Raw genomic sequence first — 12700 nt, 5'->3', positions numbered from 1 at the left:
AGTCGATTACCTGGAAAGACATGTAGGTTTCTATTCTTTTATTTTACTCATACTTTTTAGCTCCTCTGTGTGTCAAGGTACAAGATGAACACTGACCCTATAGATTTCATCCATGTGGAAGATCTCTCTCTTTTTCTCTCTCATTTATCTTATTTTATTTACTTAAAAATATTTTTTTTTTATTAATTTCAGAGAGAAAAGGAGAGGGAGAGAGAGATAGAAACATCATTAATGAGAGAGAATCATGGATTGGCTGCCTCCTGTACACCCCACTTGTGCCCTGACCAGAAATGGAACTGTGACCTCCTGCTTCATAGGTCAATGCTCAACCACTGAGCCACGCCGGCTGAGCATCATCTATCTTTCTATCTATCTAGTCTACCCTCATTATTCACGGATTTCATATTTTCAAATCCACCTACTTGCTAAAATATATTTGCAGCCCCCAAATCAATACCTGAGGTGCTTTTGCTGTTATTGGTAGACATCCACATGATCTAAGCAGCAAAAAATTGTGAGTCTCCCGATGTGCACATTCCTGGCTGAGATCGAAATAGGCGACACTCCGTCTTCTTATTTCACTCTGATACTACAAGTAAGTTCTTTCCTTGATCTATTTAGTGCCACATTTTTTGCATTTTTGTGGCTTTGTTGGTGATTTTGCTGTTTAAGGTGGCCCCAAGCACAGTCCTGAAGTGCTGTCTAGTGTTTCTCAGGGCAAGAAGGCTGGGCTGTGCCCTATGGAGAAAATACATGATAGATAAGCGTCATTTAAGCATAAGTTATAGAGCTGTTGGCTGTGTGTTCAATGTTAATAAATCAACAACATATAGTAAGTTGCCTGTACACAGAAAAGCATGTCAAACAAGGTTATGTATTCATCGGTTGATGATCAGGTGACCGGAGGTTCTCAAGAACCTGACCTTGCATTTACCCTAGGAGCCATGATCCAGTATTTGCTGATTCAGTGTTTATGGAAACTTTCTAAAACGTGACTATTGCAAATAACAAGAATCAACTGTATACATGTGTATATAACTGTATACATATATGTATATACATATACCTGTATATGCCTTTTTGTCCAGTGTTTACGTTAATATAATTCACATGTATGATTTAGAAATACACACACACACACATGCACATGTACACCATTACAATATATTTCTATGTATACTTGTTTCTGCCCCTCTTCAGTTTTCCTAGTTCATATATGATACAATGACTTAAACTTGGTTCCTCAGTAACTGAGTGTAGAAATGTGAATGCACAGGAGAACCCTTCCCCTGGCTTTTCTACAGCTTCAGAAGCTACTGGAGACTGTCCTATCCAAAAATTTGAACTCACTTAAGAAACAACAAAAACATTGATAAGGGTAACGACAGTATTCATTTAGAAGCTTCTGGCTGGGGACTATATCTGAGGAGGGTCCCAAAGGATAAAGGAGCACTTTTGAAATGCAGAAATAGGAAAGGTGACATCAAGGAGAAGGAAATGCTCAAAATAAGCTTGGAGACACAGAAGTGCTCACCATGCCTGAATGTGTCAGTTAATTAGATGCATTTTGGGGTGTATTTTGGTAGAGGGGTGACCGTCAAGAGGTAGATGACTGTAGTGGAGATTTCATGGAGAGGTCTCAGTACTTAATTGGAAAGCAGGATGTTGAACAAAAGGGAAGTGATAACACTGTGCATTTCAACTGATAGCCAGGAAAGTAGTACAAATTATGTTTTAGCTAGGACAATATTCTACTCCTGAATTTGAGTTTTTGACTCCTCTTTTTCTTTTTAATATATTTTATTGACTTTTTACAGAGAGAAAGGGAGAGGGATAGAGAGTGAGAAACATCGATGAGAGAGAAACATCGATCAGCTGCCTCTTGCACACTCCCTACTGGGTATGTGCCTGCAACCAAGGTACATGCCCTTGGCCGGAATCGAACCTGGGACCCTTGAGTACGCAGGCCGACGCTCTATCCACTGAGCCAAACCGGTTAGGGCTGACTCCTTTTTTTCTTTTCTTTTTTATTCATTTCAGAGAAGAAGAAAGAGGAAGAGAGAGATAGAAACATCAATGATGAGAGAGAATCATTGATTGGCTGCCTCTTGCATGTCCCCCCCTCCCCCCACCCCCCCAGTGGGGATCAAGCCCACAACCTGGGCTTGTGTCCTGACTGGGAATCGAATCGTGACCTCTTGGTTCATAGATTGACCCACACCAGCTGGGCTTGACTCCTCTTTTTCAGAGGCTGAACACTTCTTCTGGTAATGGTCTTTGCATATGTGTGTGTTTCATCCAATTAATATATATCCAAAGGATGCCTGAGAACAAAGAGGAAGTATATATCTCCAAGCCACACATAAGGACTCATGTCTGTGTACAGTCTTCCATTCTGAACTTGAGGTGCCTAAACAAGGTTTGAAAGATAAGGATGAATATTCCAGGTAGAAGAACAGTATGTGGGAAGCCATGGATAAGTGGGAGAGAGTGGGAAGTCCTTGGAATTGCAAATCTTCTACCCAATGCGTCTATTACACTGATTCTGAGTCTATGAAGAAGCTGGGAAAGAAAAGACTAGAAGACTGCAGCCTGACAAAGATGGCTCACCCTGGTGGTTCTGCCGCAAGGCTGGTTCTTTATGCAGAAAGCTATGTGGAGCCCTAAGCAGGCCGACTCGGTGAGATTTCTATCTCAGAACGACCTGTCTGGCAACCATGAGGAAGCCAAGACAAAGAGACCGCTCAAGAGTTTATTTCAGGATCAGGGAGGAGTGACTAGTGGCCCTAATTATTCCAGTGCTGTGGACTTTTGTTTGACTTTCCCTATGTGTCCACGTGACCTCGCTCACTACAGGGGCCTCCTCTGTCCTCTTAGGCCCTGCCCATCCCACTCTTCCCTGCTCTTGAGCTCCTTGCAAGACACGAAACAAAACAAGAACCCTAGGAAGGTTAAGCAGAAATGTCCCATAGCTTGTATTTTATAAATCCAGGGCCAAATTATTGGATCTTTCTGCAGATAAAGCACCAAAAGCAAGTGGAATATTCAGATATTTATTTATACCCTTTATTAATTTAGTCAACAAATATTTGTTAAGTGCCAATATGTTCCAAATACTGGATTAGGCAACTAATGAATGAGTGTTGACACAATATAGAGCAATCTCGCTCCTAATTGAGTTTTTGTTCTCGCAGGGAGATGAAAAAAAAAAAATCAGACAAGTAAAATAATTGCATACTGTTGTTTGTGTGTGTGATGAAGAAAATAAACAGGATGGAGGTTTGATTGTGAATGAAAAAGGGAAGCTTTTTCTAAAGGGGGGAGGAGGGGCAGGGGTGCGCTGAGAAGATGGTATTCAAATAAGACTTGAAGAATGAGAACCACGCAGATGTGAAGAACTGGGAGAAAGAAGTTCCCGAGAAGGGGTCCAAAAAGCACCATTTCTTTTGGTGCTTTTGAGGTTAGAATGTACTTGCAATTCTACCCTTTTTTCCTTTATAAAATTCGTTTGCATCTTTTAGGATTTTTTTGCTCTATCATTACAATCTACACAAAAAAGAGTTAGTGTATCCTTTTAAATTTTAACTTTAAAAATATAAAAGTAGCCTTAAATTCTAATTTGAAAAGTATAAGTTATGTGAGTTATTCATTGTGGAAAAGCAGTATTTCTGAGTTTATATGTACATGTATGTGTATCAGAAATGGTTCTTCTTGCTCTTTGAATTGACAAACATTCTGTGCTCTACAAGGACTCCTCTGGAAACAGTAATGAGCTATAGATGACATTGAGTCTTTACTAATTATAGGCACTATTATATACACATTAACATATTAGCTCATTTAATCCTCTCCAGGTTTAGTATTAAAATTGTTCCCATTTTACAACTGAAGCCCAGAGAAGTTATGTAACTTGTCAAGGTACCACAGCTATTAAAGGTCAGTGCTACGACTAGGTTTTAGGCAATTTCCCCCTAGGACCCACTCTGAATCCACACAGCACATATGTCCTATGCTGGTAACCACACATAGTGGCAATAATACTATCCTGCCATCAAGCAAATGGATACCTTTTCAAAATTTCAGGATGACATCTGTATAGTAAATGGAATCCCCATTTGTACTTGCCTTTATTATTGTTACTAGAGGCCCAGTGCATGAAATTCGTGCATGGGTAGGGTCCTAGCGGCTGCCGGCTGCCAGTTGGGGCCTCCCTTACCCCAGCTGCCTGCTGCCTGCTGCCACCGCTGGCCGGAGCCTCCCTTTGCACATGTGTTGGCCTGGCACCACCCGCTCACTGGCTCCACCATCCTGCCACAGTCCCACTCTCATCGGGGCCCATTGGGGCTGGCAGTGCCTCCACTGCCACCTGCTGCCAGCACTGCATCACCAACACCTGCCATGTTCTGCCCCCTGGTAGTCAGGGCACGTCTCCCGGTCGGTCGAACTCTGCCCGTAGGGGTAATTTGCATATTAGTCTTTTATTATATAGGATGTTTTATTGGCACCTACAATGTCTTGTCTATGTTAGTAAAGGATCAGTAGATATCAACAGCCAAGCACTGTGTAAACACTTTTCACGAGTTCTTATTAAATCTCACAAACACTTTCTGACAGAGTTGCATTCGAATTGCCTGGGCTTGACTCTTGGCTTTGATACTTCATCACTATATGACTTTGGGGGGAAGAAGCTTATTTTATCTGTGTCTTGCTTTTTCCATTTGTAAAATGCCATCTGATTTCAGAACCTGTGAACTTAACCACTTGTACATTACCTTCTACTAATATAAGATGGTATCTGATTAGATAGGAATAATGTATTTAGTTATTTTTTAAGTTGAACATTTTATAATTTATGATGTTCTGAGAGCATGATAGTTTTCAATTGCTCTTTCAACAGGAAGATATGAGAATCACTGATCTAGTGTCTTTTGTGGAAACAGCGTCCTCAAATCCAGGATGTGGGTCACTGAGAAGCAGCGAACCTTTACCCAGAGATATCCATACTTTTAAAGCCTTGTAATTACTGTCCTGAATTTACTGTGCATTAGCTGGACCCACCAAATAACCTATTTTCATTTCTCAGCATTTTAAATGGAATGGAAGGTATGTTCATTGGTTGGTCATGCCATTTTCAAGCCTATAGCAAAACAATCGATTGTGAAGTGCTAAACCCAATTATATAAACCAGAATGCAATTAAAAAAAATTTTTTTTTAGTTGAGATACATCTGTGCAATTTAAATAACCAGACCATGGTGTTTTAATGGTGATTTGGCCTACCCAATGGCCAAGTCAATGAACTGCAAAAAATGGACTATTATGGCTCATGAAACCAAGTCGACCCTGAGTATAAATAGATAATTTCTCTTTTTGGAGCTAGAGTAAAAGCAAATATTCTTCAAATATGGGGAAGCCAAATAAAAGACATTGAATGTATTTTTAAAGATTATTTTTATATTCATATAGGGTTTGTGCTGTTCTGCACAGCATATGTTTTATTAATTCATTTGGCCCATCTGGATAATCTAATGAAAGAATGGTAACTAACATTTATTGAGCTCCCGTGTTGTGCCACGAACTTACTATGTGAAGTGATTCTAACTGTAAATTGAAACAAAACTTAATCTTCACAGCCATTCTCTGAGTTAGTGGCTTTCTCTTTCATGGAGGAGGAAACAGCCTCACGAAGGCTGTTCAGTGTTTGCAAGTTGTCACAGGCATTAAATCCAGGAGTCAAATTAGAGCTTAGCATTCTTCATTATATTTAACTACCTTCACTCCCCAAAAGAGGTTTTTTTCAAGACTAAGAATCACTAATTAGACCACTGCACAGATAGAACTAAAATATTTATTTTCAGATTTGATCTCTAGAGCATCTCTTCTGTAAGAAACACCACTTTAAAAAAAGGGGTTTTTCTGAATAAATGAAGCTGTTCGCTTCTTGCATTGTTCCCCAAAGATCTGCATTTAGCCATTTTCTCCTTCCAATCTGCAGACTCTTTCTGGGTATTCTTGACTACTGGCTTTGCTTTCAGTTATCGTCAGTAAGCTGCCCATTTTCGAATCATCATTTCATGTCAAGAGTTGGGAAGGACTTTCAAACGTAATGCTCTTTATATGAGTTGCAGGACAGTTTACTTATTTTCTACATAAACTTAGACACATCATTTGCTCTTCCTGGGACTTAGCGGCCATCTGTTTAAATCCCTGCAGTTTAGGTTCTCTCACTGTTTCTGATTCTAGTTGACCTTAGAAACGGCCTCAAATTATTAGCATGCTTTTGGTATATGTCCACAACAAGAAGCTTATGACTGTATGCCCATAGTAGTTACTCTTCCGTAACTTTTGTCAACTTTGTTTCTGATAATTATGTTAATCATTTAAAGCCTGAAATAAAATCTCACTAAACTTCATTTCAAGCACTAAAGCTGTTTCAATGTTGTTATATGTTGGGATGTAGCCACAAAGGACCTCAAACAAAACATATCAATTACTGAGCCACCAACTGTTCTCAGAAGGTAGCAGACAATAGATAAGACATGGCATGATTAATAAGCAGGGTTGACTGAATTCATGGCCAGCCTGGGTATGAATACTCAGAGAGCTACATTTTAAGGTATTAATACTTTAAAAAATTAGCATTGTTGGGTAAAGCACCTATTCTCTTGCTCTGGAATGGGCAATGTTATTTTTATCCAATGTTAACCTTTAATATATCGAGAGTAATCACAAAGATGCCTCTTCCAATTCACTCTGGTGAGTGATGGATGAAAATTACTATTTGGCCAGCACTTTGTACTAAATAGAGTCCAGGGATAATTGACCACTGAAAATTTCTCCTAAATCAAACAAACCAATCCTTCAAATATAAAACCACTCATCTTATCAATATTGGCCTTCAATTCTTACTCGATTAAATCCTTAAATTCATGCTAGGGATGGCATCAGAAGCAAATTAAAACAGGATTCTTATAAAATGAGAACGATAAGCTCATGCCTTTTGAAGAAGCAATTTAATCTTAATGAATTATTTTTAATATTCTTTTTTTTTAAACGAAGCATCACATTGACCATAAAATGAAGTGTAAAGGGCGCCGACTGAGGAAACTGAGTTACAAAGAGACCACCGCACCCTTGCACAGTTATACCTGCAATAATTTGCTTCATTAAATTTTTATGTTGCAGTTTACATTTTTTAAGAAAGCGAGTATCCCCAACAGTGTCATAATTAGAATCGTGTCAGTATGAGAGCAACGAAGGGAAATTATATTTGATCTCTGGAGCATTCAGCTCAATAGTAGAAATTTGTTGCTTTGTTGAAGACAGATTGGAGTCCACACAAAAGACATCCATGGAACGAAAAGACTTTGCTCTCACAGGGTCCACACCCACAAACACAGCTTCACGGAAGAGCTAAGTATCAATTAAGAAGACCCAGGAAATGGAGATCATTTGCCTAGAAGATTTATGGAGTATTTACTGAACGAAAGGGTCTTAGTCTTTAAATGTCAAATGTTAATATGCATCGTAGGCAATTCTCATGAGGTTTTGGTCAGACCATTGCAATAGTCTCCTAAGAAGATTCCATAAGTGTAGCCTGGCACACTTCATCCCATTTTCCATTTTGCTACCAGATAATTACATACTTAAAAAAATGATCTTTCAGTGACTTAACTAACATTTCTTTTAGGATGAAGTCCCAAATCCTGAGCAGAGTACACAAATCCTTTGGTGAGCTGAACTTTGCCTGCTTCTACCACTAGAATAAGATCTTTGCAGAAAGATTAAATTTATTCACTTAAAAAAACAGTCCCCTGGAGCTGGTATGATATTTTACAAGTAGTAGACCCTCCACTCTTTATTAAAATGGAATAAAATTAATTGGTTTGCATAGAAAATAATGCTCAAAGAACTAAATATTTATAGAGTTCAAGTCCATTGCGGAATAATTGTCTTTCGTGCCATTTCTGGCCGGTGATGTAGTCTTGCTAACCCTGGAGATATGATCCTCATGCCTCCTTTTTCTCTGTTGGTGAAGATTATGCCTGCTGCTGCTTTATTTCAGAAACTGGGTAACCTTCTGCCTTGTTTTTGTGTTGAGTGACCCTTTTGACAGACCCTGTGGCTCTGACCCTTTAAACAGTAGAAGTATCCTGGTGTTTTCACGCGGTGGTAGATCGTGATATTTAGAAATCCCTTCCTCCAGCACCTTTGATTCTCCAGGGATGCCCATAATAAATATTTGCATTATTTAAAGAGTTATAAACACGTTGTAAAAATGAGTGCGCAAGGAAGTCACCATTTGGCTTTTGATTATGTCTCCCCAAATGAAAAATGAATGAACGTGCAATGAATAATACATGTCCTGTGTTCTTGTTTTAATTCTAACTCATCAGAGAATGTTAAAATTACAGTGGAGCCAACATTTGCTTTATTTTTTCAGTAAAGGCTGAATGTGGCGCTTATACAACTGATTCATGCAACTTTATAAAACATAGACTTCTAATACCTGTATTGCCATTTATTAGTTGTTAATGTTATGTTACTTATTCTCTACTAGGGGCCCAGTGCACGAATTAGTGCACCTTGAAAGGAACTGTGGCCCGCGTGGCTGCGGTGGGCACAGGGGCAGGTCTTGGCCCATCCTCTGCACCCCCACCCGGCCCCTCCCACTGCGGCCCCTGGTCCTCTGTCTGCCTGCAGCCCTGCTCCCGCCACTGCCGCTTCCACACGCTGATGGTGCTGGCCCTGCTCACAAAATGCTGATGGCGCAGAGCAATTGGGGCCGGTGCCAGCAGTGGGTGCAAGCGGGGCTGGCGCCGTCAGTGGGTGTGAGTGGCAGCTCTGGAGCCGGCAGCAGGTGTGAGCGGGGCCATTGTCATCAGCGGGTGCGAGTGGTGACTGCTGGCCCCGATCACCCCTCAGGGAGCAGGGGGAGGTGGAGAAGACTTGAGGGGCCATCAGGAATGGCAGCCACTGCTTGCACTCACTGATGGCGCCAAGTGATCGGGTTGGCGCCAGGCACTGGCAGTGGGTACAAGCAGGGCCAGCGCCAACAGCAGATGCGAGTGCTTGGTGGGACCGCGGTGCGTGGGAGCAAAGAATTTTGAGTAACCACCAGAGGCTCCCCCCAATGACAGCAACTGGTGCCCCGCCTTGGTCTGGCGCCCCTGCTCACCTGCTCCACCATCCCACCGCAGCCGACGCCTGCCATGTTCTGCACTCTGCCGCCTGCTGCCAACGCCCACCATGTTATGCATGAGCCCCCTGGTGGTCAGCGCACATCATAGCGACCAGTTGTTCAGTTGTTTGGCTATTTGGTCTATTTGCATATTAGGGTTTTATACATATAGATAGCTCCAGTTTTCTTATTTATAACTGGGGATAATGCTGATGTGTATGCCATAGATCTCTTGGTATTTTTAAAAATCTATATTTTTGTTGATTTCAGAGAAAAAGGGAGAGGGAGAGAGATAGAAACATCAATGATGAGACAATCATTGATTGGCTGCCTTCTGCACACCCCCTACTGGGGATCAAGCCCACAACCTGGCATATGCTCTTGACCGGAATCCAACCTGGGACCCTTCAGTCTGCAGGACGATGCTCTATCCACTGAGCCAAACCAGCTAGGGCTCTCTTGATGGTATTAAATGAAGTAGTTCACCTGAGGTATAGAAACCACGGAATACATATTAGGATGACAATTTTATTTGAACCTCACTCATTGTGAGGTAAGCGGTCTAGTATTTTCTTGCTCATTGTAGAGGTGAAGCAATGTTTTCATTGAAGACACTCTGTCAAAGAGCATTTAGCTCTTCTAAATCCCACTGTAATGTTTTTCAGTTGAGACGAGTGTGTCCAGGAAAATCTCCTTCTATACTCTCTACCGTCCAGTGTCTGTGATTAATGATTGATAGAGGAGGGGAGTTTTGCAAAGCCTGCCTCTCTGGCTTTTCTTTCATCCCTTGACTGGTGTTACTACAGCTTCATTTTTCATTAGCAACATTTTTTTTCCTAAACCTGTCTGGACTTGCTTGTATCAGTAGGTTGGTGATGGGCTCTGGCTAATTCAGTGCTTACTGCCCTTCAATCCACAACCGTCCTTGGAAATGTGATCTTTCCTGAACGGTCACACCAAAGCCAGGATCTAAAACTCTGTCTTTAGGATCGAAAACTCATCAGGATCTAAGACTCTGTTTTTTCTTCTGCAAAGACCATGTAGAGGGTATAAATATTTTCCCATGGAACCAAGCCAGGTGGGAGAGAAGTCATCACCAGTTTGGATGAGTCTTTAAAATGACCAACACTGTTTAACATAGTTCCCTGGGGAGGAGGTATGGTGGACAGGGGTGCAGCCACTTCCTGCTTAACATTTATGGCTTTCCAGGAAATAAATCTCCCAAGTCCAAGGAGCTGTTCTGAGAAGGACCATTAAGACTACCTAATTGCGCCCGATGGCATTTTCTTTTCTTCTCTGCCCTTAGTTTCCAGGCGGTAGCTCACGATATTGCGGGGCCCTTGAGATAAGGCGATATCTTCTTCATTTCTATTTCTTTAACATTTGGCAGTGTCTGGACCATAAGTGATGCTTTAACAATTGAGGCGTGGATGAGCACTGTAGATTCTGTGGCTGCAGTACCGTTAGTCCTACATTCCTTTACCTTTCCCCACAATATTTCACACGGCAACTTGGGAAAGAGGGGTCAGTGTCATAAGGGGGCTCTCCTTGCCTCTCAGGGACCCCCATAGCCTGTAGTTCAAGAATTATACCTGCTCATGAATTCCCCAGTCCTGTCTCTTTCTTAACACAGCAAAACATGTAGAAGGATCCCCAGCCCATCCCATCTTGGAGCACTGGGAGGCGGGGAAGGTGTGAAAATCTTATCGCTCTGGTACATTGCATTGACTCAGGGACAGCGTGGCCCCGATGATTGAAGCCGTGGTTATTACAAGAAGCTTCAATGCTGAGACTTAGACGGTATATCATACCAGGAGCAAGGGGTCGAAATGCTCTGGAAATGCAGTGCATCTATGCTGTCCCATAGGGCAAGACAAAAAGTATTGCTGGAGCAATTGATATTTCCGAAAGCAAAAATGTCTTCCTATGCTGGAGGGACTTCTTATTTTATTTAAACAGGAATTTGTAAAAACCTCCACTTGGGGAAGGAAGGCATGTAGATTGTTGAGAAAGTTCTGGGTTTTTTCCCCTCTCCTCCCGTATGCCTTAAATATCAGGAGACACAAGCATAGTGAGTTTCACATAGTGTACTGGTCATGCAATTAAAAAAAAAAAAGGTTAATAATCTCTGAACCAGTTTTAAACCGCCCTCTGCTAGGGAATGGTGGGTAGTAGATGAGGGTCCATCCAGTCCCTTGTGAGAGTGATGCCTTTTCCCACTCAAATGCAAGGGAGGCACATTGCCCAGAAAAGAAAAGCTACTTCCGTTTGCTTTTTGTAACAACACGATTTCAGGAGGACTGCTTTAAAGCCTTTCTCTGCATATGAAATCTCATCTTCTTCTTAGAAGCTTTTGCCATTCCTTAGATGAAAATGGAATATCATAGACATTCTCCCAAAAGGACCAGAAGGCCACAAGCTTCGAGCCGTAAACCTCAGCACTGGGGTTAGCTGGCCGGGTTCTGAAAGGGAGAAATCAGTTCAGTGCTTTTGATCCCAGTACGGAAGAACTGGTACCCCCAAAGATAGGAAGGGCTGAGAGGGGAAAGAAGAAGGAAGAAAGGAAGAAGGAAAGAAGGGAGAGAGGGAGGGAAGGAGGAAGGGAAAAAGGAAGGAAGGGAGGAAGGGAGGAAGGAAGGAAGGTGGGATAGAAGGATGGAAGGAAGAAAGGGAGAGAGGGAGAGAAGGAAAAAGGAAGGGAGGAAAGGGAGAGTAAAAAAGAAAGAAAGAAAAAAAGGAAGGAAGAAAGAGAAAGAAAGAAGAGGAAGAAACAAAACTAAGGGAGTTTTTGTCTAGAAAACATCAGAAAAGATAATGCTAGCTTGCCTCTAATTAGTGTGAAAAAAATGAACAAAGTGAACATTTTCTTCCTTTTGAAAAAAAAAAAAAAAAAGCACCAACGTTTGAACTTGGAACTGTTTACAAGACAAAGTTATATGTGAACAACACTCTCGTTTCCACACCCAGTCTTGCACCGTATTGTGTATCCACTTAAGAGAAACTGGCTCCAATTAGGGATCTCCTGTCGAGCGTCTTATTTATCAGCTTCCAGAACAGCTGTGAGCCATTCGGGATGACACCGGTTTTTCCTCATTACGTTCTCCTTAGAATTACAGATGTGCCGGCTCCTCCCCGGGGAACCACATTCTAGTAAACACATCCTTCTGCGTTTCAGGGGCTGCTCTGAGATCCATGTGGGAACACAGGCTGCCGTGGGCTTAAGGGACTTAGGGCTGCAAATACCCCCTGGAATTTCTTGGGAAAGGAAAGCCGGGTCGTGAAAGGGATTCAGGCTGCGTGGAGAACGGGAGGGGACCAGTTAAATTAATAACACACTTTTGTTGTTCGTCAGCTTCACCAAGCGAGCCGCACAGGGAATTTGTGACTGAGAAGACACTATTGTCACACATTTATTTCATCAGGGGGTAAGGAAAGAGTCTGAGGCACGTTACTAGTAAAGGGAATGAGGGAAGCAACATGTTTCAGGTAATGTTCCTATGTTTGCTTTGATGGGACAAAC

This window comes from Myotis yumanensis, unplaced genomic scaffold (assembly GCF_028538775.1).
Source record: "Myotis yumanensis isolate MYYU_CA2020_CCGP unplaced genomic scaffold, mMyoYum1.0.hap1 SCAF_18, whole genome shotgun sequence".
Taxonomy (NCBI): Eukaryota; Metazoa; Chordata; class Mammalia; order Chiroptera; family Vespertilionidae; genus Myotis; species Myotis yumanensis.
The sequence above is the reverse complement of the archived record's forward strand: the minus strand, read 5'-3'. Positions refer to the sequence as shown.